This window comes from Pristis pectinata, chromosome 8 (assembly GCF_009764475.1).
Source record: "Pristis pectinata isolate sPriPec2 chromosome 8, sPriPec2.1.pri, whole genome shotgun sequence".
Lineage (NCBI taxonomy): Eukaryota > Metazoa > Chordata > Chondrichthyes > Rhinopristiformes > Pristidae > Pristis > Pristis pectinata.
Window position 1 is genome coordinate 70,372,788 of NC_067412.1, and position 27,437 is coordinate 70,400,224.

At 40.7% G+C, this 27,437-nt stretch overlaps 1 long non-coding RNA gene across 1 annotated transcript; it reads right to left on the reverse strand.

Moving 5' to 3' along the window:
- Positions 1-17,869: 17,869 nt before the first annotated feature.
- On the reverse strand, positions 17,870-19,964 carry LOC127573602 (uncharacterized). Its single transcript, XR_007956788.1, has 2 exons — positions 19,214-19,964; positions 17,870-18,585 (listed from the first exon to the last, which is right to left on the reverse strand). It is a non-coding gene; the product is annotated as an uncharacterized LOC127573602 (long non-coding RNA).
- Positions 19,965-27,437: the final 7,473 nt, after the last annotated feature.

Here is a 27,437-nt window from a genome sequence, read left to right on the forward strand (position 1 = left end):
TTTAACCTAGTTTTTTCTCACATTTGCTTATGACATTGAAAAAGGCCATTTGACATATCAAGTCTAAGCTGGCTCTTGGAGCAATTACAACAATCCCAATCCCCTACTTATTTCTTTCTAACATATTCTCTCATTCATACCTATTGACAGGGTCATCCTCCTCCACCACCCCCCCCCCACCCCACCCCCAATTCTTCTACCACCCACCAATACTGGGGCCAATTTACAGTGGCCAATTAACCTAACAGCCAGCACATCTTTGAGATGTGGGAGCAAACTGGAGCACCCCCTTTACCAGGATGCAGCCTGAATTAGAGGGCATAAGCTATAAGGAGATGTTGGACAAACTAAGGTTGTTTTTTCTGGAGTGGCAGAGGCTGAGGAGAGACCTGATAGAAGTTTATTGACTAATGAGAGGCATAGATAGAGAAGACAGCTGGTATCTTTTTCCTAGAGCAGAAATGTCTAATACTAGAGGGCATGCATTTCAAATGAAAGGGGGAAAGTTCAAGGGAGATGTACGGGGTAAGATTTTTACAAAGAGAGTAGTGGGTGCCTGGAATGCGCTGCCAGGGGTGATGGTGGAGGCAGATACGATAGTGGTGTTTAAGAAGCTCTTAGGCATATGAATGTGCAGAGAATGATGGATATGGACCTTGTGCAGGTAGATGAGGTATTGGTATTGGTATTGGTTTACTATTGTCACTTGTACCGAGGTACAGTGAAAAACTTGTCTTACAAACCGATCATACAGGTCAATCTATTACAGAGTGCAGTTACATTGAGTTAGTAACTGCACCTGAGATTAGGTGTCATTAGCTTTGTTGGCACAACATCGTGGGCCAAAGGGACAGTTCCTGTGCTGTACTGTTATACACTCTATGTTCACCCATGGGAAGCCCACAAACTTCACACCGGAAGTCAGATTCTAACTGAGATCTCCAAAGTTTTGAAGCAGTTGCACTACCTGAAACACCACTGTTCTGCACTTTATTCTACTACTGAAAGAGCAAATGAAGGAATCTTGATCAACAGTTAAAGATTTGTGCATAATTTGGGACTATCAGATTATCATCTGTCTGACCTTCAATGAAGTGTGAGCCCTGGGCAAAGGCATTACTTCTTGAATTTTTAGGGCATATTTTATGTATCAGAACTGTTCCATGAACATTAAGGATGAGCTATTAATGCCTCGACCAAATGGTTTGTCAGTTCTATTGTGGAATATAGAAACTGGAGTTAACTGGTAGGTCTATGTCAATTTTCTGGGAAAAAGGTGAGTGTTTATGGTGACATCTCAGAACAGCTACTATGGTGTAAAGTATTCAGCACTCAACATGCGTGAACATTTGTTTCCAAGTTAGCAAAGATTTACAAGTCTGCTCCATTTTTTTTAGTACTGCTGTTTGTACAGAATTTAGGTAATTCAAGATATCTTAGCACAGGATCTTTCATGAAAATTTGTACCACTAAAAATTCTGCAAAGATGTGTTATTAATAAGAACTCCCAATAATGACATGCAGGCATTGTAACTAGCATGGAACATACCATTGGGTTCCATATTTATCTGCATCATAAAACACTAATAAACTATCCATTATGGCATTGTCTTTGTCAACTCTTTTCTTTTCAAACGTCAAGACATTACCAGAGGGTATAACTAAGTGTGGTAATGTATGCAAAGATCCAATTTATTTACGATCTATAATTTGTGTTTGTCAAGATCAGCATCAAACAGTTCCAGATCAGATATAACACAGCTAGCCATGGAGTGAATCACTCCACCTTGTCTTCTCTATAATTTGAGAATACCTTTGTGCACGTGATCCCCATGTTCCTGTTACCCCTTTTACAATGTTTTTTTCTAGTTTGCTTATCAGTATCTGTGAATCATTACTGGGAACCACCTGCTGTGATTTGTACACGTCTTCACGTGAGGGGCCAAGGCTGAGACTGCAATTGCTCAGACTAATTGCTCTTGAGATTATTTTTGTTACTCTGATTGGACAGGCAATTATCTTCATGTTTCTTACACATACCTTGATACTTCTAATACTTAGGTTCTCACCCTGAAGGTACCCTCTGAAACCATCTGCATAGTGCATGGTGTTGTTGACCTCACTATTACCTTTACTTGTGGCTGATGGATGCTAGTGGCTTCCTCTCTCAAGAAAAATGCTCAGCTTGGACTCTTGCTGAATTTTCTACTAAATATGGAATAACTTGATATGGGAGTATTCCATGTGAAGGAATACTTCAGTTGCCATTTGCTCCTTTACAATGTTGGATTACATCAGCACACTGAGTAATATCCAGTCCTTTCTCCTGCCTCCACCCACGTCATTGGATTATGGGTGGCTACTTTCAGTGCAATAGACATGATGATCTATCAATATGCTGGCCTGCTCTGATCTGGGCTGTGCACCATTCGATCAGCTTTGTATTCTGTAAAGCAAGCAGAAAATATATTTGCAAGTGAATTACTACATCACAGTAGTTCACTATTGCCTTTTAAAGTAATTGTGTGGTAAAGCATCTTGCTATTGTTACACCCATTCTAGCTGTTCTGCAAACCCAGAGCTTGTATTATGAATTTGGAACATGTCAGCTGGATCCATTCTTCCTCCACTTTCTCAAAAGGAGTGTCTTTAACTGTCACTCTATTGACAGAGGTCTATTTTCATTGTGATGCCCTTCCATTCCAGTGGCACTCTGTTGCTGTACACCATGTTTTGCTGTGAGAATGGTTTGAAAAAGAATTATTAAGCAAGCTCTTTCAGGAGATCTATGTGATGCGGATTTATTTTCCTGAATTACTGTGTCATGCTTGATTCAAATATTACAAGACTTCCTTTCAAAAACAGTGCATCAATATAATGCTAAACATGCCTTCTGATTACACTATTTGAGATAAATTAGATCAGGATTTATGAACACAATGCAGAGTGAATGTTGTAAGGTTTGCAGTTCATTTCCATATTACCTGCTTGGCTATTGTCAAGTCCTGATATAAATTCTATATATCCCACTTGGACTCTGGGATATTTTAGCTCTATCATTTTACTCAGAATATTCGGACCCACTCTTTCAAGATCTGTTTGTTGGAGGAAACCTTTCTTCATTTGAACAATTGTCTACGAAGTATAATTTACCAAAAACTCATTTTTTTAGATATTTACAAATTAGAGATTTTCTTCGATCTTAATTACAATCTTTTCCTTTCAGTCCTGATAAGAATTTATTAGATGTAATTTTTAATTTGGAACCTTTTCAGGATGGCTCAATATCTAATATTTATGACAGATTACTAGGAATGAGTAAGGTGCCACTAGATAAAATTAAAAACGCTTGGATTTGCAGATGTCAATTTCTGAGGAAACTTGGAATGAAATTTTCAAGTTGGTTAATACTTCATCATTATGTGCTCGTCATTCTCTCCTTCAATTTAAAGTGGTCCATGGAGTTCACTTGCCTAAAGATAAATTATCCCGTTTTTACTCTGACATATCTCCTTACTGTGACAAATGCAATAACGGAGTGGCTTCCTTAATTCACATGTTTTGGATGTGTCAGAGTCTTAAAAAATATTGGACAGAGGTCTTTCATACTTTTTCTGTACTTTTCAAAATAAATTTTAAACTTAATCCTTTGACTGCACTATTTGGGATTGTTGGAGAAAAAGATATAACTTTGAAGGCTTCTGATTTCCATATTCTGGCTTTCATTTCTCTTATAACCAGGAGAGCAGTATTGTTTAAATGGAAGGAAGTTACTCCGCCTACTCATGCTCAATGGTTACGGGATGTTATGCCATACTTGAATCTAGAGAAGATTCGCTGTTCGGTTTTTGAACCTAACCTAGACTTTCAAATGCTGTGGGGACCTTTGTTGAATTATTTTCAAAATCTCTGATTTGGGGACTAAAATGCAGATATTGGCTGACACGGTTACATTTTTAAAAGTTTTTCCTTGTTTTTTCCATCTAACAACTTTGGGTTTTGGTAGTGGGAGTAGATTTTTTTTATAATAAAATATTTCAATTTTTTCTTCCTTTATTAACTAACTACTATATGTGATTATTAATTTAGAGTATTGTAATCTAAGTACAATTTAATACAACGTATTCAGTAGTATTTTTATTCTCTTTCTTGGTGCATGTACTCTGTATTTTTTTTCATGGATTCAATAAAAATATTGTAAAGAGAGAATATTCGGACCCAGAGTTAGTTAATGTACTACCCTCTAGTTTAAAATAATTCATCTCATATCTCATGGTAATATTCTTCCTTTAAAGTTTTTCATATGTTACGGACTCAGTGAAAGTCCCTTTAAGATAGAGAGTGTGTGTGTATGTGTGTGTGGGGCGTGCTTACGTCAATAGAAGATAAAGGACGTAATGACGTTGTTGAAGAAGAAGAAGCAGAAGAAGAAGGAGAGAGAGAGAGAGAGAGAGAGAGAGAGAGAGAGAGAAGGGAGAGAGACACCAGCCTGCTTGTTTTCTCTATTGATGGATGAGAAACAATAACTGTGTCTGCCACTGAAATCCATGTATGGAAGTTGGAAGTAATCCGGTGGAGTTCACTTTGTTGCTGACCTGTAGAAGGAAACGGGTATTTGTGTGTGGACGACCACAATTCGGATGCTTTTCGGGGTGAGGAAGTCACTACCGAGTAAACACTGAAGTGTCGTTTGGGTTCCATCGTGGAACATTTGGATTTCGTATTTACTCTCTCTCTATGTTTCTCTACGTCTACGTCTTATCTTCAGACAACGGTGGTTGTTGAAGAAGCCCTTGCTCATGTTTCACCTTATGGCTTGCGGAACTGAACTTTAAGAACCATTCCAGAACTGGGAGTTTTGGACTTTGTCACACACACACACGACGAGTTTAGTTTTGGGGTTAACGTTCGAGGTTTAACATTTTTGAATTCTAACATACTAACATTTTTACTTTTATTTTACGTATTATCATAAGTAGTGATTAATAAAATAGTTTTTAACACTGAATCATGCTGTGTGTTTCTTTTGTTGCTGGTTCGTGACACATATTTCATTTTTATAAACGCCACCTGTCCGTCAAACTAGTCATTCAACCTGAGATTCCTCCTGTTCATCTTGTTCTAAATCTATGAAGTAAGAGGATGAGTTCAGTCAGAAAATGAAGGTTTCTAAACATCCCAAAGAACTAACAACTGCATTCTGATTTCCACATCACACAGCTACAGACTGATACAGACTAGTTACAGACTGCTCAAAAACACTGGTAAATAAGCAGCTTGAGAGAAGGGGATTTGGGCATCAATGTTGATGCCCTGGGTGATTATTGAATTCACAAGGCATGAATCCAATAAGAAGAAACCCAATGCAGCAACTAGTTTAAGTGACAAGTAAAAAGAAACATGTATTTAAATCTTGACTAATGAATTGATCTCCATGGCTATTCTCAGATTCAAAGAAGGTTTAAAAGTAGGGTTTTTACCTGAATAATTAACAATTGTTGGAGTTGGCAAAGTCTATTAATTTTTGGCTTGATTACAGGAGAGCATTATTACAGGCTTTATTACTTTTCCACATTATTACCAATAAACTGTTTAGAAAATTATCGATACAGTAATGTTGTAATATTGTGCAATAGTCTTAATGCATTACCTCAAACTACTTCCAATGTAACCAATACCAGCGACTGACTATAGCCAATTGTGCTTCACCCTAGTCTTACGTAGCTCAAAATCTTCTCTCCAAACACAAGTTTGGAAATGGAAAACCTATAATTATACTGACAGGCATACAATTCAATTGGGCATAGTATGAGAATGTTAACCATCTACTAGACTGAAATTTCAGTGATAATTCTGTACAAACAACATGGAACTACATATGGCTACTACTGCTGGTGCTTTTGAAGGGCCCCACTACAGTAATGGATAATGTTCTGCAGTAGCCATTGCTATGGTAACTGCTAAGATTGTTATAATTTGGTATGAACAGTAATGTAGTCTCTTCCTCCAAGTTCTGCCTATTACCTATTCATTAGATTGTCTTTCACGGGAGACTGATATACATGATGGAGGCTGAGGCTCCCTTTTAATCTGGAATTTATATTTATGCCTTTTAATTGGATTAGAGCCTGCAACCACTGTGACTAACCTAAAACTTAAAACCAAGTGGTATTTTACAGAGTTGAGACTTACACACATGATTTCACTTATATCATTACTTTTATTTTATTCTTTGGAAGACCACATAAGCACTTGTGTAGCAATTCAAAAGACATTGTGTTATAATCCATGCCTCGTAGGGAAATGATCAAATGTGTTAATATGTCACTAGAGATGGTAAACTTCCTCTGTATGTGTGTGTGTTTGTGTGTGTGTGAGAGAGAGAAGCAGTGCGCTCAGTAACTGAGCATGATTAGTTACTATTTTTGTGTGTTAATGCTAGCCTCTGATTTGTGAGAGCACATGGGTGTAAGCAAGCACACCAGACAAAGTGTACATTAAGGATAGAACATATTTGAATTTAAGTCAATCTAAATGTTACCCTATCTAGAAAATACAGAGCGAGCTTTACTCCATGTCTAACTGCAATGATTCATGTTGGGGTACTTGATCAGAGCTTCCCACCTCAAGAAGATAACAGAAAGCTAATCTGCAAGAAAGCAAGAGGAATGCATGTCTTTTTGCAATAATGGAAATTCTATAATGGGAGAATTAAGAGGATTTTAATGGTCATCATAATAACCCGTCGCCCCCTCCCTCCCAACCCCAAGCCCCCCAAGGTAACACCTCCACTACTCTTGGGCTGAATGCACTGGAGATTTGTGGCATCCTCCCCAGCCCATCACTCCACCCTGCTAGAGCCTGGCAACCTAACCCAAGCCCAACTAGTCCTATCAATATGTGTAGGATTTGGGTCAGATTTTAATTTTATACTTGAGCAGACCTATGCTCTCAAACTTCTAGGGAGAACAACCCAGATTAGAGTCATAGAGAGGTACAGCATGGAAATAGGCCCTTCAACCCACCAATCCGTGCTGACCACTGACCACCCAATTACATTAATCCGACGCTAATCCCATATTTCTTTCTCACCATATTCTCATCAACTCCCCCCCAGATTTTATCACTCACCTACACACTAAGGTATAATTTACAGTGGCTCGTTAACCTACCAACCCACATGTCTTTGGGATGTGGAAGGAAACTGGAGCACATGGAGGAAACCCATGTACTAACAGGGAGAATGGGCAATATCAACACCAGCAGCTCCCGTGGTCAGAAGTGAACCCAGGTTTCTGACACAGATGCACCACTGTGCCACAGTGTCCTTTTTGAGTTTAAACTTAAGCAGAAGCTCTTTATCCCTGGAACCACTCAAATAAATTTTTACTACATTCTCTCTAGAACCTTCCCATTCTTCCTAAAGTTAGGACACCAGTATTGGATGCAATACTCCATTTGTGGCCTGTTTTGCACAGGTTCAATGGAACATCCCTCTTGTTTCCTGTTCCTCGATTTAGGAAGCCAAGGATGCTATAACCATCACCAACCATTCTGTCAACCTTGTTATTTTCAAGGATTTATGCACACCTACACAGAGGTGCCTCTGCTCCCACACACCCTTTGTTAATTGGAGATTCTATGGCTGCAAAAGAGACACCAGGATGGTGTGTTGCCTCATGGGTGCCAGGGTCTAGGATGTCTTGGAGCGGCTGCAGAACATTCTCAAGGGGGAGGGTGAGCAGCCAGAGGTCGTGGTACACATTTGCACCAATGACAGAGGTAGAAAGAGGGATGAGGTCCTGCGCAGTGAGTATAGGGAGTTAGGAAAGAGGCTGAAAAGCAGGACCTCAAAGGTAGTAATTTCTGGATTGCTCCCAGTGACATGTGCTAATCAGGGCAAGAATAGAAAGATGGAACAGATGAATGTGTGGCTGAGGAGCTGGTGCAGAAGGCAGGGTTTCAGGTTCTTGGATCATTGGAACCTCTTCTGGGGCAGGGGTGATCTGTTCAAGAGGGACGGGTTGTACCTTAACTGGAGGGGAACCAATATCCTGGCAGGGAGGTTGGTGAGTATTAACTGGGTGGGTTTAAAATAGTTTGGCAGGGAGGATGGGAACCGGAGCACCAGGTCAGAAAGTGGAGGGATTGAGAGGAAGATAGATGTCATTACCAATAAGTCTGTAAGAAAGAAAAAGGCAGGAGCAAGTTAATACACACAATGGGACGGATGGGTCGAAGTGTGTTTATTTTAATGCTAGGAGTATTAAGGGTAAGGGTGATGAACTTAGAGCATGGATCAGTACATGGAACTATGATGTTGTGGCCATTACAGAGACTTGGCTGAGAGAGGGACAGGAATGGATGCTTAATGTTCCAGGGTTTCGATGTCTTAGAAAAGATAGAGAGGGAGGTAAAAAGGAGAGGGGGAGGGGAGTTGCACTATTAATCAGGGGCAATATCACAGTTGCACTCAGAGGGGACATAATGGAGGGTTCATCCACTGAGTCTATATGGGGAGAACTCAAAAATAAGAAAGGTGCAATCACTCTGATGGGATTATACTACAGACCCCCCAGTAGCCACCAGGACATTGAGGAACAGATATGCAAGTAGATTAGGGAAAGGTCTAAAACTAATGGGGTTGTTGTCATAGGTGATTTCAACTTCCCTAATATAGACAGGGACCTCCTTAGTGTGAGAGATTTAGATGGGACAGAATTTGTTAGGTGCATCCAGGAGGGTTTCTGAAATCAATATGTAGATAGTCCAACAAGACGAGGGGCCATACTGGACCTGGTGTTGGGAAATGAGCCTGGTCAGGTGACTAACTTTTCAGTGGGAGAACATTTAGGGAACAGTGACCATAACTCCTTACGTTTTAAGACAGCTATAGATAAGGGTAAGTATGGATCTTGCGGGGGAGTATTAAATTGGAGCAGGGCAAATTACAAGGTATTAGGCAGGAGCTAGAGAGAGTTAATTGAGAACAGCTGTTTTTGGGCAAGTCCACATCTGACATGTAGAGGGAGTTTAAAGATCAACTGTACAGAATAGAGGACAGGTATATTCCAGTCAGAAGGAAGGAGAAGGATGGCAAGGTAATGGAACCTTGGATGACAGGAGAGGTGGTGAACTTAGTCAAGGAGAAAAAAGGAAGCATATGTAAAGTTTAGGAAGCTAAAGTCAAATGGAGCCCTTGAGGATTATAAAGAAGCTAGAAAAGAACTCCAGAAAGGAGTTAGGAGAGCTAGAAGGGGCCATGAAAAGTCGTTGGTAAGTAGGATTAAAGAGAATCCCAAGGCATTCTATACATACATCAAGAGCAAGAGGATAACTAGGGAGAGGGTAGGACTACTCGAGCATAAAGGAGGGAACATATGCTTGGAGGCGGAGGATGTAGGTTAGCTCCTAAGTGAATACTTTGCATCAGTATTTACTAAGGAGAAGGACGTGGAGGATAGGGAGATCAGTGTGGAGCACGCTAATATGCTGGGGCATTTTGAGATAAAGAAAGAGGTTGTGTTGGGTCTCTTGAAGAACATTAAGATGGATAAGTTCCAGGGCTTGATGGGATATACCCCAGGTTATCGAGAGGGGCAAGAGATGAGATTGCTGGGGCTTTGACCAAGATCTTTGGGTCCTCTTTAGCCACAGCTGAGGTCCTGGAGGACTGGAGAGTAGCTAATGTTGTTCCATTATTCAAGAAAGGAAATAGGGATAACCCTGGAAACTATAGACTGCTGAGTCTCACGTCAGTGGTAGGGAAGCAATTGGAGAGGATTCTTAGGGATAGGGCTTATGAGCATTTGGAAAACCATGGCCTAATTAGGGGCAGTCAGCATGGCTTTGTACGGAGCAAGTCACGTCTTACTAACTTGATCGAGTTTTTCAAGGAGGTGACGAAGGCGATTGATGAAGGTAGAACTGTGGATGTTGTCTACATGGATTTTCGTAAGGCATTTGACAAGGTCCCTCATGGGAGGCTCATCCTGAAGATTAAGATGCATGGGATCCACAGTGACTTGGCCGTTTGGATTCAGAATTGGCTTGTTTATAGAAGATAGAGGGTAATGGTTGATAGGACTTATTCTGGCTAGAGGTCCATGACTAGTAGTGTTCCGCAGGGATCTGTACTGGGATCTCTGCTGTTTGTGGTATATGTAAGTGACCTGGATGAAAACATAGATGGGTGGATTCGTAGGTTCGCAGATGATACAAAGATTGGTGGTGTTGTTGATAGTGTAGAAGATTGTCAAATGATACAGTGGGATATAGATTAGTTGCAGATATGGGTGGAGAAATGGCAGATGGAGTTTAATCTGGCCAAATGTGAAGTGTTGCACTTTGGGAGATCAAATATAAAGGGACAGTGCACTGTTAATGGCAGGACTCTTAACAGTGTTGATGTACAGAGGGATCTTGGGGCCCAAGTCCATAGCTCCCTGAAAATGGCTGCATAGTTTGGTAGGGTGGTAAAGAAGGCATATGGCATGCTTGCCTTTATTAGTTGAGGCATTGAGTTCAAGAGTCAGGAAGTTATGTTGCAGCTTTATAAAACTCTAGTTAGGCCACATCTGGAGTATTGCATTCAATTCTGGTTGCCCCGTTATAGGAAGGATGTGAAAGCTTTGGAGAGGGCACAGAAGAGGTTTACCAGGATGCTGCCTGGATTAGAGTGCATGTGCTGTGAGGAGAGGTTAGACAAACTTAGGTTGTTTTGCCTGGAGTGGCAGAGACTGAGGGGAGACCTGACAGAAGTTTATAAAATTATAAGAGGCATAGAGAGCAGACAGTGGGTATCTTTTTCCCAGGGTCAAAATGTCTAATACTAGAGGACATACATTTAAGGTGGGAGGGGGTAAGTTCAAAGGAGATGTGTGAGGCAATTTTTTTTACACAGAAAGTGGTGGGTGCCTGAAATGCGCTGCCAGGGGTGGTGGTGGAGGCAAATATGAAATAGGTGTTTAAGAGGCTCTTAGATAGGCACATGAATGTGCAGAGAATGGAGGGACATGGATATTGTGTGGGCAAAAGGGATTAGTTAAATTAGGCATTTAATTTCTAGTTTAATTAGTTCAGCACAACATCAGAGGCTGAAGGGCCTGCTCCAGTGCTGTTATGTTCTATGTTCTAATTGGTAGAAGGATTGTTGAGGATTATTTTTCACCTAAAGAACAAAAGAGGTCTGAAATACACTGCCTGATGGTTGGTGGAGTCAGAACCTTCAACACATTTAAAAATGATCCAGCTATGCATTTGATGTGCTGTAATTTACAAGGCTGCAGGCTAAAACTGGAAATTAGTATTAGTCTTAATAGCTTTTTCCTGGCCACCAGGTCATTGCTCCAGGAGTTCCTCAAGGCAGTCTTTGGCCAATGATCTCAAGCTGTTTTATCAATGATCTCCATCATAAGGTCAGGAGCAGTGTTGCTTACTGATATTTCTTATCCTTTCAGAAAATGAAGCAGCCCAAGCTGGCATGCAACAAGACCAGAAAACTTTCAGGCACAGACTGATAAGTAGCAAGTCGCATTTGCACAATACAAATGCCAGGCAATGCAAGGCAAGGCACTCTTGGAATTTCATGGACTTACTATCACTGAATCTCATAACATCAACATGCTGAAAATCACCACTGACCAGAAGCTTAACCATTCATATAACTTGCCACGGCTTCAAGAGCATGTAGAAGTTTGGGTATTCTCTGGTGAATGATTCATCATCCTAATCCCCAACTCTTTCCAATCTTTATACAACAAAATTCAAGAGTGTGTGGAATACAGTCCACTTGCCTGATTGAATGCAATCTCGTAACTTTTGTATCTGTTTGAAAATAAATCCAGAGAAAAAGCAGCTTCTCTGACAGGTGTTCAATGCACCTCCCTATATATTCACTCCCTCCACCATTGGTGCGGTATTGCCAGTATGTACTATTTACAAAGCTGGCCAGAGCTTCTTTGACAGCACCACACTTCTACTATCTTCAAGGATAAGGGGACTTCATGCCCAATAGGTCTAATCCTGGAATTCTCCAGGAAGTTCATGTCCATCTTCTCAAGGGCAGTTAGGGAGGGGTACTAAATGTTGGCTTTGACAATAATGCCTCATCCAATGTATGAGTAAATTAAGAGTTTCGCTTTCCATTTCTCAAAGTATTGATTCTTCCAAAGGTATAGTTACTCAGAATTGAGCATGCTTAACAGTGAGTGTCAGTAGATTACAATGTTTTGCAGAGAATTACAATCCAGCTTGATCTTGACCTGCGACAATGTCCACACACACACCTGCTTTTTTTTAACCAGAGGCCACTGGATAGAGATCAGTAGTGGATATTTCATTCAGATTTCCTCTCTAAGCCCACAAATATCTAGGTCAATTATAACAGCAAGCTGATACCTAGATGAGATCAATTGATTCAGCTTACTTTGTTACTTACGACACATCTGAGGCTTAAAGTGATAACATGGTGAGGAGGAAAGAGATCACAAGATAAGGGAGCAGAGGTAGGCCATTCGGCCCATCGAGTCTGCTCCAAAGAAAAGGGAAAAAAAGAAAAAGAGAAATGGGGGGGGGCAATGAAAAAAGAGTTGCATATATATGTTTTTTATATATGTAGAGAGAGAGAGCTGCAAGTAAATATGTATGTACACACAGAATCATACATATTTACTTGCACCTCTATATATAAACATGCATACACTTTCTTCTTTGTTAACTTACTATTGTTTCTAAGAACGTCTTCTGATTCAGTTACCCTGCAAGTGCCTTCCTTTATTGTACTGCATTGACAGTTTACTGAAGAGCAATTAATGCAGATGTTGTGAGATGAGTGGCAGCACTAGCTTCCAAACTGAGTGGTCTTTTGTTCTGCAATGCTCAAGGCTTAGGAACAATGTAGTATTCTGTGGAAGGAGTGAATACATGAAGGAAACTCCAGTGACAATCTGAGGTCATACATCCTATTTCAAAACACTTGGAGCATGCTCTGCAATTAAATGCTGTGGGCTCCACCAAGCAGATCACCCAATCAGTTCCTGTCTTGGCAATTCATTTGATTTAACCAGCATAAAACTTGGCTCTGATGGAAATATAATAATTGTTTAGAAAAAAAAGAACTACACTAAGAGTAAATGGAATCCCAAATAGAGGGCAATATATATATTTACAGCCTCTCACCAAATTGTCATGTTGTTTTACGCAGAAATGAGAGGACAATTCCACAATCTACAACATTCCACCACAAGATAAACAGAAATTTCAGATGTTCTCTTCTGTATATCCTTCCCAAAGGCTCAAAATAGAAAAAGTTCTGCTTGGTGAATTTATTTGCTCATGATTATATCCTCTTCACATCTACCCTAACATTAAGGCCTTTGAATACTCAAAAGTAATAATAATAGACACAAGTTCCATGCTGCAAGCTACTTTTTCATTGTCTCTGCACTGCACTGTTCTTGTGCAGATGACAATAATCTGAACTTGAAGTTCAATTAGACCTTTCATGAGTCGAATTTCACATGGACGGCAAGGGAAGCCCTAATGTCATTTGCACGGTTCCTCGCAGGTGGGTGAATGGACATACAACAGAAGCTCTGGAAATACAAGCCTTCTCAGCCCTGAATGATGTATAACCTGCAGGTTTCTCTGAATAGCAATTTTCATAATTTTTAATTTCTTTACATCAGTAAAACTAAAGGACAAGGAAGTGTTGACATAAAAACAAATGGCATTATGCACAATGGCATCTGTGCATAATGCAGATGCAAATGTTTACACAAATTATGCCATTGTAAACAAAGAAATCAAAATATTAAAGTCTAAAATATATCCTCCCTGCCACTGTGATGCTTTGGTGGAGAAATGTACAATATAGCGTTAGCTGAGATACTGAACTATGATTTTCAGCCACTGTTATCTTAACTAATCTTAGCAAAAGCAGCAAGGACCATGCAAAAGTGATTGGGCTATAAAAAAGAAAAATTAGTCATAGTTCACAGTCTTCATTGTTACCCGTGATTCCTTTGAAAATTACACCAGTGTAATGTTAAAAAATGACTGGCTCCAATGCAATGCACTATGGTCAAATAGTTTATTTTAGTTCACATTGAACCAATCACCTTTGTCACATTCTCTGTCCAGTGGTGTTGCCACATTCTTGTACTCTTAACACTACCTCTCTTGGTATTCTGTTATTGTCACTTTAGTATTTCTTTTTGCACTACTTCAGATTGCACTACAATCATTGCACCATTCTGCTGTTTTGCACTCGTCATTGTATCTATTGCAACAAACACAAAATGCTGGAGGAACTCAGCAGGTCAGGCAGCATCCATGGAGGGAAATGAACAGTCGATGTTTCGGGCTGAGACCCTTCATCAGGACCGGAAAGAAAGAGGGCAGAAGCCAGAATAGAATGGTGGGGGAGGGGGAGGAGCATGAGCAGGCAGGTGATAGGAGAGTCCAGGTGAGGGGGAAGATAGGTAGGTGGGGGGGGGGGGTTAATGGGAAAGATGTGAGAAGTTGGGAGGTGATAGGTAGAAGAGGCAAAGGGCAGAAGAAGATGGAATCTGACAGGAGAGGACAGTAGACCATGGAATAAAGGGTAGGAGGTGGGGAACCAGGAGGAACGTGTGGGTGATGGGCAGATCATGAGGGCAGAGGACGGTCCAGAGAGATAAGGGAAAACAAAGGGGGGGGGGGGAATAGAGGGGAGTGGTTACTGGAAGTTAGAGAAATCGATGTTGATGTTGTCAGGTTGGAGACTACTGAGACAGAACATAAGGTGTTGTTCCTCTAATCTGCAAGTAGCCTCAACTTGGCAGTAGAGGAGGCCGTGGACAGACATATCAGTGTGGGAGTGGGAAGTGGAATTAAAATGGCTGGCCACCAGGAGATCCTGGCTGCTATGGCAGATGGAGCAAAGGTGCTCAATGAAGTTTTCCTCCAATCAGCATTGGGTCTCACCGATGCAGAGGAGGCCATACCAGATGCACCAGATGCAATAAATGACACTGATGGATTCACATGTGAAGCACTGCCTCACCTGGAAGGACTATTTAGGGCCCTGAATGGTGGTGAGGGAGGAGACAGAGGGACAGGTGTAACATTTGGGACGGTTGCAGGGATAAGTACCTGGAAGGGTATCAGTGGGGAGGGATGAATGGACAAAGGTGTCACAGAGAGATCGATCCCTGCAGAAAGCAGAGATGATTGGTGGTGGGATCCCGTTGGAGATGGTGGCAGTTGTGAAGAATGATACATTGCATGCAGAGGCTCATGGGGTCATAGGTGAGGACAAGGGGAACTCTATCCGTTACGTTGGGTGGGGGATATGGTGAGGGCAGATGTGTTGGTAATGGAGGAGATGCGGGTGAGGGCTCCATTTATAGCGGTGCTGAGAAACCCTGTTTTCTGAAAAAAGAGGACATCTTGGATGCCCTCTCTTTTCTTCTGTCCTCTTTCCAGATTCCATCTTCTTCAGCCCTTTGCCTCTTCCACCTATCACCTCCCAGCTTCTCACATCATTCCCACTTGCCCCCTCCCCCACCTAACTACCTTCCCCCCTCACCTGTATTCACCAGTCACCCGCCAGCTCATGCTCCTCCCCGCTCCCCCCATCCTTTTATTCTGGCTTCTGCCCTCTTTCTTCCCAGCCTTGATGAAGGGTCTCAGCCCAATACGTCCACTGTTCATTTCCCTCCATAGATGCTGCCTGACCTGCAGAGTTCCTCCAGCACTTTTTGCGTGTTGCTCCAAATTTCCAGCATGTGCAGTTTCTCTCATGTCTTCATTGTATTTATTGTAGTGGTTGTATTTATTATTAGCATGTATACTATTTATTCTGTGAACTTCATGTGAAGAAGGAATTTCATTGCACCCTGGTGTAAATGACAATAAACTAACTAATCTAATCTAGAATGGCTGCTCAGACATGATTCTAGAGGGTGACCGTTAATGTTAACATCATGCCACAGGAAAGCTCAGCCTCTGCAAAAGAAGAAAGGAGAAAGGGACCCCCAAAAAAACTGCTGAAAAAGTAGTCTGTAGTGTCATAATTCAAATATTCATATCTTTGGGAATGGTTCTTAGTGATTAGTGGCTGGATCTTCATATGAAAAAAGGTGGAAGATTGATTTTGATATTTGTCAGAATTGAAGGGACACAATCCACAAAACAGAATCCAGTCTCACACTCAGATTCCCTGCAAAGTGGTCCCATGGATAATAATGAATTACTACATGTGAAAACATTTCCCAACTCATATTCCACATTTGCACCCAACAGGACTCAAAGCATATGAGGCTGATCAATGGCACAACATGCTTGTATCAGGGAAGTTAGTTAAGTAGATTGATTTTAAAGTCTACTTAGATATTTCATTGCTTTATTATCAGTCATATCCTTCAGCAGAGTTGAGGAACTTTTCCAATTCTGACATTATAATGGATGGAAAGTCATTGATGAAGTAGCTGAACATTACTCTGAGGAACTCTGGCAGTTATCTCCTACGCTGAGGTGACTGACCTCCAACAATCATAGCCATCTTCCATTGGACGAGGTATGATTTCAGCCAATATTGAGTGTTCCCTTATTCACACTCACTTTTACTTGGGCTCCTTGATGCCAAATTCAGTCAAATGCTGCCTTAATGTCAAGGTGAGAAAGAAAGGGTGGAAGGAAGCGGAGCAGGAGGAGTGGCAACCTATCCCTTATTTTTGAAATACAACCTTGATAGTCCTAGGTAATCAGCTGGAGGTTTTCTTGCCCATGAGACCTGGTGCCATGAGACATCCAGAGTCAATCAAGAGACACTCCCAGGGGTACTCTTACAACTGTGCCTCTACTGTTAGTGGGTCTTTACTCCCAGTGGACACAGCATACCAAAGGATTGTGATGGAGGAGTTTGGCAAATGGGTGAAATGGTTGGCTGAATGGTATGACTTGTGAGCATAGCAGGATCATACTATTATATATGAATAGTTTGTAGGATAGTCCTCCCAATTCTCAACTTACACATACATCCTCAGACAGCTGTGATGATGACTCTGTAGGGGTTCATAGTATTGAACAGTATTTGAGGGTTCACAGTTCACATATTGACAGTAATCCTAAATCTGACATTCACTGCTTATTTTTTGAATGGGAAAAGTTTTGAAAGGTATTGGAGTTATTTGTGATGTAACGTGTTAGAGATAATGGCACCCCGTGAATGTACTGTACTTAGATTTCCAAAAGACATTTGATACAATGTCGCATTAAAGGTTATTGTGGAAAATAAAAACTTATGGTGCAACAGGCAAGATGTTGGCATGGTTAGAAGATTGGCTGGTTAATTGGAAACAAAGATTAGGCATAAACAGCTATTTTTCAAGTGGGCAAGATGCAATAAGTGGTGTGCCACAGGGATCAGTACTGGGATCTCAATTTTGTACAATTTATATAAATTACTTAGATAAGGCACTGGCAGTACAGATGTTAAATTTGCTGATGACACAGAGATAGATAGGAAAGTAAGTTGTGAGGTGGATGTGAGTAGGCAACAAAGGGATATAGATAAGTTATGGTAGTGAGCAGTCTGTCAATTGGAAAATGTGAAATTGTCCACTTTAGCAGGGAAAATAAATAGTGAAGAAGACACAAGGAAGATACAAATGATACAGGCAGGTTATGTGAGTAGGTAAAGATTTGACAAAGAGTGCAATGTGGGAAAATGAGAAATTGTCCTCAATGGCAAAAACATTAAGTAAGTATATTTTCTAAATGTTGAGAGATTGCAGAATCTGATAATGCAGAGGGATCTGGGTGTCCTACTGTATGATTCACAAAAGGTTAGTCTGGAGGTACTTGGAGTAATTAAGAAAACTAACAGAATTTTGTCATTTATTGCTCAGGAGATTGAATACAAAAATAGGGAGATTATAGTTCAGTTATATCAGGCGTATTATTTCAGTTGTATGGAGTATTCTCTATAGTATTGATCATATACAAGTAAAAATATGAATGCATTAGATAACTCAGAAAAAGTTTACCGCCTAGAGTGGGGATTTGTCTTCTGAGGAAAAGTTGGACAGGCTCGACTTGTATCTGCTGAAGTTTAGAAGAGTGAGAGGTGACATGACTGAAACCTATAAGATCCTGTGGGGTCCTGTTAAAGTGGGTGTGAAAAGGATGCTTCCTCTGAGGAAATAACCTTGTTGTAGGAGTCATTGTTTCAAAACATGGAGTCATCCACTAAAAGGCAGAGATGAGGCATTTTGTTTTCTTTTAGTAGTCTTCTTTGGAACTTTTCCTCAAAGGGCAATGAAAGCAGAATCTTTGAATATTGTTAGAGGTAGACAGATTCCTAACAAGCAAGGGGGGAGGGTGAAAGATTACTGCGGCTGGACAGGAATACAGAGTTGCGGTTACAGTCAGATCACCCACGATCTTGGTAAATGGTCGAGCAACTTGAAGGGCTGAGTGGTCCTTTCCTTCTCTGTACGTTTGTGATTTTGACATTTTCAAAATCAAAATGTCAATCAATGTACAAATTCACAGACTGACAGTTTACATCGTTCCTAATCCAGTCCGGGTGAAGAAGCGCTGAAAGTACCAAAGAACAAGACATGTTAAAAATAAGGACATAGCAAAATGGGAATAAAATAGAAAGTCAGTGAGAGAATATGGAAGGAATAAAAACTGGCAGGAACATAAAGACACTGAAAGTTTTCTAAAAAAAACTTTTTTTAAAAAAACTCAACGTTCAGATCATTAGTCGGTTAGAAAACTCCCAATCCGGAAGTCTCCACGCAGCCTTTGCTGCTTTCATTATTTCGGGTGGGTGGATAATCCATTTCGGTCCATTAGGGTCAATTGAACGTCGCGGAAGAAGGCCCCTGTATTTGGGCTGTGGCTTCGCTTGCGATATTTCAACCAGAAATGTAACACTGGCAGACGAAAAGGTCTGTGGAATTTTTACTACCATTAAATCAAAGATACTAAAATGACCTGTTTCTTAAATATAATTTTAATTTTGTCTAAGACATACTTTATCCTAACTTAATCTATATTTATTATTTTAAATTTGTCAGTGACCGTAATTAATTTACCTCTCAGCTCCAACTACTGGAGGGCGGTTTTGAGAAGTTTTTCATTGGCTAAAAAGTACTTTAATTGCTAGTTTCTCAGCCAATTAAAAGTCCTCAGAAGACGAAAAGACGACCAGGTTTACCTTTGATGATACTTGAAAGAACAAACATTCCTTTGCTGTTGTGGTGACCTGCTCTGGTCAGTGGTGAGCATGCAGGAACATTGCACCACATCGGTCAATAAAGTCGCGTTGACTGATCGCTGTTTATCAAGCTCTCTGGGGGGAATAACCTTCAGTGGCTGCAGACCCTGGGACGGTCTTGTCGACAAAATTTACAAATGGAAATGTTATGGTGGTACGGAACTGGTCTGCAGGCTGGAGAATTTAGCATTTCCTTTACATCCAATCTGCAAACGTTGGCCTGACCAAGTCAAGGATTTATTGAACTTTGCGGTGGATCGTTGGTCCAATGGGTCTTTATCGCACACGCACCGCCCTTCCAGTCCGAGCAAAACAGGATCTTGCAGACGAGCAGAGTTCAGACGCTACCCGGGGCTGGTTTATCGATAGCATCTTTCCTTTGCCGCTCTGCCATCTGAAATCCCGCGTCCGCTGCAGCCGTGAGATTGTGAGTCCGAGGTTGGACTCTGGGTGAATGTCCAAGAGGGTGCACTCGTTTTCTCTAATCAGCAGTTAAACGTATCCCTAGCTGTGCTTGTTGTTGATAAATGACCCCGAGGAAGAAGTGAAACAGCGCAATCAGATCACGATCACTCACTCACTCACACACACATATGTATATAAAAACGAACACCAATGGAACAAACGCCCGGATTAAAGTGACAGAGCAGCAACTGCAGACGGTCACGGAACTCTCGGGTTTAATTGTTAGCGGAGTCGGTCACCCCAGTTATTATTGCAGGCAATTCAAGAACCTAATGTTCAATTCATTTAAAATTGCTCAACCTATGTTGCATTTGAGCCCAAGTTCCAGAGCTGAAAGACTAGTAACCAATGTAACGAGCCATTCTAGCCTTTCCCTGGTCAATGCTGCTTATTAAAATTGTGGCCAATGTAAAAGAGTAAATTAGTGTTCTGGATTGGGACTAAATGAACAGTAGAATACTAACAGTTAAATCTAGCAGTCAGCAATGTACTCCGGTAACTCCGTGAATTGTTTTTGCAAACATATCCCAAAATCTTGTTTTCATATTAATTTAGGTCTCCAGTAAAGTACCTGTCCATAACATTGACCTCTGCAGAGATGTCACTCATGGGAACTTTCCATGAATATTGTCATTGACGATTTGCGCGCAGTACTCCTCCCACAACAGCACCCTCTGTTGTGAAGGAGCCAACGTCCACTGCCGAGAGGGTGATCAGGACAAGCCAAATTGCGTTGGAGGTATTGCACAGTACTGGCCTCTAACGCCCCCAGGAGATCAGTGCTGCAATGTCAAAGAAAAATGGAGAGGATCACTCCGGGCCTAGGATCACCACTTATACGCGGTTTTTTTCTTGATGTTTCAAATAAAGAATGTTGTAATTATTTTGGTTTTAAATGTTTCAAGCCTACACTTCTATAATTAAATTACTTAATTTGTTCTCTACAAATTACCTCACAGCTTCAGTGACCTAGGTTCAATCCTGATGGCTAGTCCTGTCTCTGAGGAACTTGCACATTTTCCCTGTGACCATGTAGGTTTCTTCCCACATCTCAAAGATGTGTGGGTTGGTAGGTTAATTGGCCACTGTAAACTGGTGTGTAAGTGAGTGATAGGATATGGGGAGTATAGAGGAGCATGTAGGATGAATATAATGGGATTAGTGTTAATGGGTACCTGATGGATGGAGTGGACTTGGTGGGTCAAAGAACTTGTTTCCATGCTGTATGATTCAATGACCTCTATATCTCCTACATTACATTGATTCAGTCCCAGTGACCTAAGTGATATCTTGCTCTACTCTGAGACCTTTTGACACTATATAACCCCATACTATAGCAGCCTAAATTTATGCCTTCCACACCCATTTACCCCCTTCCCCCTCCATGCTTCAATTTCCCCCACCCCATTCCACAAGAAGGTTTTCATTACTGGTACACCATGATATTTCCTGTGAGTAAATATTGATCAATTGTGCATAGTGGATGATTGCTTGAGATTGCAAATTCAAGTAAGCACAAATTATATCGGACCCTGAAATAAAAGTATTTAATCAAAGTTAGCAGCAAATAAGCCCTCCCACCTAACTCTTGCATCTCCCACACTGAACCAGGGCCCCATTCCCCCATAACTGAGCAGTATTCAAAGGAGATCATCCAATTTTCCATAGGTTGCTGGTTTTACCTCTATAGTCTAACTCAACCACCCCAGCTCGTATCCCCAAGCAATGTTTCCCCAAGTATTCCCTCCCACCCCTGTTCTATTTCCTTCCCCTTACCCACCAATTGGCTGAATTTCTCCATCTCCACCTAACCTGAAAGTCTTCTTCAGAAGCTGCCCATAAACATTAAGACCCTTCCATTGTCTATATATAGTTTCCTCTCAATGCAGCCATTTCACCCCGTCTGACTATAGGAATAGATAAATCATGCCAGTTAGGCAGGATGTAACTAGTTGGATGCCTCAAGGATCAATGCTTCAGCCTCAGCAATTTGCAATCAATGTAAGTGATGAAGGGAGAGATTGCAATGCCTCCAAGTTTGTTGTTCTGCAAAAGGTAGGCGCAGAGTAAGCTATGAGTAGAGTACAAAAGGCTACAAAGGATGCAGACAGATTAAATGTGAGGGGATAGAATATAACATGAAGAAATGTGGAATTAATCATCTTGGTGGGAAATTTAGTAAAGCATTTAATGGAATAGGAGGAGAAAGGGAAATTGTTGGCATTCATAGGAACTTGGGTGTCCTTGAACACAGATCATAGAAAATTAACATTGCAGGTAAAAGTGGTGAGGAAAACAAATGGTATGCTGGCCTTTATTACAAAGGGATTGAAGCACTAGAGGAAAGTTATTTTACTGCAATTATATAGGACCTTGGTGAGACCAGATCTAGAATATTGTATTCAGTTTTGGACTTTCTAACCCAAGGAAGAATATATTTGCCTTGGAAAGAGTGTATCAGAGATTCACCAGACTGATAACTTAGTGAGGTGATTGTCACATGAGGAGAGGTTGAGTCATCCAGACATTTTTTCTGAAAGTTTAGAAGAATAAGTGGTGATCTCATGAAACGTAGAATTCTTAAGGAGTCTGTTGGGGTTGATGCTGGGAGGATGATTACGTTGGCTGAGGAATTTAGAAATAGGGGGCACCGTCTCAGTGTAAGGAAGCTACCATTTAGAACTGGGTTGAGGAGGAATTTCTTCACATAAAACATGACAAAGCTTTGGAATTATCTATCCTGCAAGGCAGTGGATGCTTAGTTGTTGAAGAGATTTAAGGCTGGAATCAGTAGGTTTTTAGATACGAGGGGAATCAAGGGAAATGGGATTGAGCAGGAGGGTAAACAATAATCTCATTGAATGGTAGAGCAGGTTGAAACAACTGAATGGCTTCTCCTCATTTCTTGTACACAGTTCTTCATACCCTGATGGTTATGAGTCACACACCTCATTTTCCCCCCATCTCTGTTTATCAATTCCCTCCCCAGTAAAGGTGACTCAAAGTAACAGTGGAAATGTGGCATAAGCATCCAGCTAGATTTAACAATTACCTAACAAAGTATTATCCCATGTTTATTGCTGTAAATCTAAAGAATATTGTGTACTACATGAAAATGATCTTTCCATGTGAGGACTTCATGAAAAATGTAAAGCACAGAATTATAAACTGTTCATGGCCTTTTTAGATCTGTGTCAACCAAGAGGAACAGTGGAGAATCCTTCTCAAATTAGGCTGGCCTCAGATATTCATCTCCATTCTATATCTGCTATGTGATGGTATGCAAACCATATATCTAACCAATGGGTCCTCCACGGACCAAATTCCAATGCAGACTGGGTTCAAGCAAGACTGTGCCATTACTCCAACAGTTTTCTCAGTCTTCCAATATTGAATGTCACCTCCAACAAACTTCCGCTGGATGGAGCTAACCTACAGAACGAACTGGAAATTATTCAACTTTCTTTGCCTCCACTCCAAACCATAATTACAGTTACTGAGCTCAGAATTCAGATGATGCTTGTATTTATGGACATCTAGATGCTGAGCTTCAAGTCTTCATCAATTTGTTTACAGAGGCATGTAAACCACTCAATATACACAAAGTAAAGGTCCTCCACACAATCTGACCTCTGTTACACCTCATCACCTCCCAGCAATAAAGGTTCATGACAACACCCTGGAACACATGAACCATTTCCATATCTTGAGAGCTACTTCTCAGTGAAGATGATGAAATTCACCATAGCCTTCAGTGGGCCAGCACAGCTATTTGGCTATCTGAGGAAAATAATGTTCAAGGATTAAGAGCTTTAAAAACTGTGGTCTAACAGGCAGCAGTGACCTCCACTGGTCTGCATGCTACAAAGCCATGGATCACCTACATCAGGCATCTAAAAACATCAATACTTACTCCACATAGTCTTCCATACCCACTATAAGGATAAGCAAACAAAAATCAGTGCCCTCTCCCTGGCCAACGTCAACATCAAGGATCTTATTAAGATTGTCCGTCTCCAATAGGCAGACACATCATTCATCTGCTAGACTGTTGAAGCAAGCACCTTACCTCAAGATGACAATGGAAACTACTGATTTTCTCAGTCACTTTGGAAATAATGTAACATTCTCACTGACTCATGGCAATCTCTGGCCCATGACTGATCAAAATTGGAGATGGAGCATAAGATCACACAGAAGTCCATCAAAAATGACAGAAGGTCATACCACCTCCCAAAAACCCACCAAACATCTCCTTTCCCACCTGTGACAGTGAGAACTCACCCTCCCACTCCACCAACATCTTCTGTCCCACCCTCCCATCCCACCACACATCTGTGACAGTGAGAAAAATCAAACATCTCCTGTCCCACCGGTGGCAGTGAGTATTGATCCCATATTGTCCCCTTCATTCATCTCAAAATCTGGAAAACTTCAGTTGTAGCAAATCATTCTTGACTGCAACGATTGTCTCAGAAGAATGAGTATTCCATGTATCCCAGAACTAGGAATAGGAAATACAGGTCAAAGGATGAACTATCAGTATAAATACTTCTCATTTTAGTTAAAATGGAACTGCTTTTGCAGAATCAAAGGAGTGACAATATATTTTATTTGAAATAACATCAATAAAAAACGGCTTGAACTATTATTTTTCCATTTTTTTCTGTTCTTGCTGAACCGCGGCATCTTGAATAAAGGTCATCATGAGTACAATGTCAAGTGGCCTTTCTTTATGACTGCCTACACATATCTCTACAGGCTAGCTGACAGTAAAGGGATCACTGCCAAGCCAGTCACATTTTCATCCAACACTCGCATGCACTCATCTTCCAACAGGGATGACAGGACATGAAATCAGGAACACCGGATGATTCCTTTCCTCTCTAGCTAGCCTTGAATACTGAGCCTAATTGGAGCCCCCAACTGAAGGTTAATTAACTCAGTATGGACCGGGAATCTAGCTAATTTATTTTTGAAAAATGGTGAGAAATAAATGAAAATGATATATTTTCTCCATCCCCTTCTCCATGTTTCTACATGTCAGCACACGATACTCTGGCTAGAAGGATAGGTTGACAATATTTCCTCAGGCTTCTACCACAGCTTTGGCTGTGAGGAATTGTGCAAAGAAAACTGTGACTCACCTTATGACTTCCCTCCTCTTCCCATGAGTCATTTTTGTGCTTGACATTTAATTATGTGTTTTATTTGTCAGCGTATTTATGTTTCCTGTTTCTATACAAGAGACAGCTTCACATCCAGGCACTATTGTACTTTGGCAGTTTGCTCTTGTGCAAGTCAACTTGCCTTTACGTGATGTATCTGACTACATCTGGGTGTGAAATTTCATGTGTAGGCTTGGTTTAATCTTGACTGTTAATTTGTGCACTAAATTTCATTCAGTAAGAAGCAAGGAATTCTGGGGGAAAGTATATTGATGCCATCAGTTGTACAATGGCACGCTAAAATGGCCATGCACTTGCAGGAAGGTTGAAGTGAGCACAAAACAGAGGAAGCTGAGATAATAAACCTGTCTGCAATGCTTTTCTGTATCTGGCTGATACAGCTTGGAACATAATAAATGGGAGTAGAAATAGGCCGAATGGCCCCTTGATTTTGGTCCACTGTTCTATAAGTTCATGGTTGGTCTGATCTTGGTCTCAACTCCGCTTTCCCGCTCGCTCCCCAAAACCCTTGGCTCCTTGTTGTTGAAAAATCTGTTTCAGACCTGAATACATTCAATAACTCAATTCTCCACAGCTCTTCGAGGAAGAGAGCTCCAAAGAATCATAACCTTTTAAAAAGGAAGTCCTCATCTTCACTTATAATGAGTGACCCTTTACTCTGAATCTATGCACCCTAATTCCAGATTCTCCTCTTCCCCTCTCTCAGCATTTACACCATAGACCTCCCCAGCATCTAATATGTTTGAATAGATTACTTCTCAATCTTATAGCTGATAGTTAATATAGGCAAACCTGCTTAATTGTTCCTCAAAAGATACCTGCTCAATTGTTCCTCAAACTTAATCACAGGAATCAACCTTGTGAGTTTGTCTGAATTGTCACCAATTCACCTATATCCTTCCTTAAATAAAGACACAAAACTGTACTCTTTACTCTAGTATAATGCTGCAGTTGTAACAAGACTTTTGTATTCCATCTCCTTGTTTTAAAGACCAACATTCTATTTTACTTCCTAAATAGTTGCTATAGCTGCATTCTGTGTCTCATGTGCAAGGTCTCTCAGATCCCTCTGTACAGCTGCATTGTGTACACCTGCATTGCATCTCTCCATTTACACAATATTCTGTTTTTCTATTTTCCCTATCACTTCACTTAAAACCCCATCTGCCAAGTTTTTGCCATTCACTTAACCAATCTGTATCCCCCTGCAGACTCTTCATGTCAGCCTTGCAACCTGCTTTCCTGCCCATCTTTGCATCAGTGGCAAATCTAGTTATAATGTACTTAGCCATCTAAGTCACTAATATAGTTTCTAAATAGATGAAGCTCCAGCACAGATCCTGTGGCATCCCACTAGTTACAGCTTGCCAATTCTTTATCCTTTCAAATATTTCTCTCCAATGTCATGAGCGTTTATCTTGTGTAGTAATCTATTATGTGAAACCTACTGGTTCTCCTTCATCCAATCTGCTAGTTAGAGAACCATAATAACTTCATCAACTAGGGTTCATAATACCATGCTGAAAATGTTTAGTTGCACTGGGATTTTCTAAATATCCTGCTGCTTCTTCCTTAGTAATGGCAGACAGCATTTTCCCAGTGACAGATGTCAGTTTAGCTGTCTTTCATTTTTCTGCTTTCTGTCTCCCTTCTTGGATAGTGGAGTTACATTTGCAAATTTCCAATCAGCTGAGACTTTCCAGAGTTTGGAAAACTTTGGAACATCACAACCAAGCTATGCACTGCAGCCACTTCTTTTAAACCTCTAGGTTGAAGGCCATCAAGTTCAGGGTACTTGTCAAATTTTACTTCCCTTAGTTCGTCTAGTACTTTTTCTATAGAAATAATGAAGGTGCTGTTCCTTTCTCCCTTTGGTCCTCTAGCTTTTACTATTATTGGGATGCTTTTGCTGTTTCCTGCATGAAGACAGACACAACATATTCTAAGTCTCTGCCATTTCCTTACTTCCCATTACGAATATCTCAGTGTCTAACGGACGAACATTTACTTTATTTAATGCCTTCCTTTTTAAAGTTCACTTGACAGTCCCATCTGGGCTGGGACTGATATGGGGACCATCTGGGGAAAATATATAGCAAGTAGCTGGAAAACATAATGAAACATTTTTAAAATAGGAAGGAAAGAGGAGCAAAGACTTGAAGACATCAGTAGTGAGGCAGCCATAGATCTACCTGCCTCAGGCAGAAAAGAAAAAAAATTACCTTCACGTGACATTGGGGTCATCATTTTGTACTTTGATGCAACTTTCAAGAACATTAAGCAAGCCAAAATTCACTGTTTTCTTGTGAAGTAAGTTTGTCTATTTTACTCGGGTGGTCAGCGTTTCAGGAACAGACAATAAAAAAGTTTACTTGAAAAGGAACTTTTTCAAAATTGGCATTTACAGGAGCTCAGTGAATTATAAAGCTGCTAAAGAACTGCTGTATGCAACTAAAGTTAAGCTGCACACTTATAAAATTAAACATTTCCTGATCACACCTCATTATGGC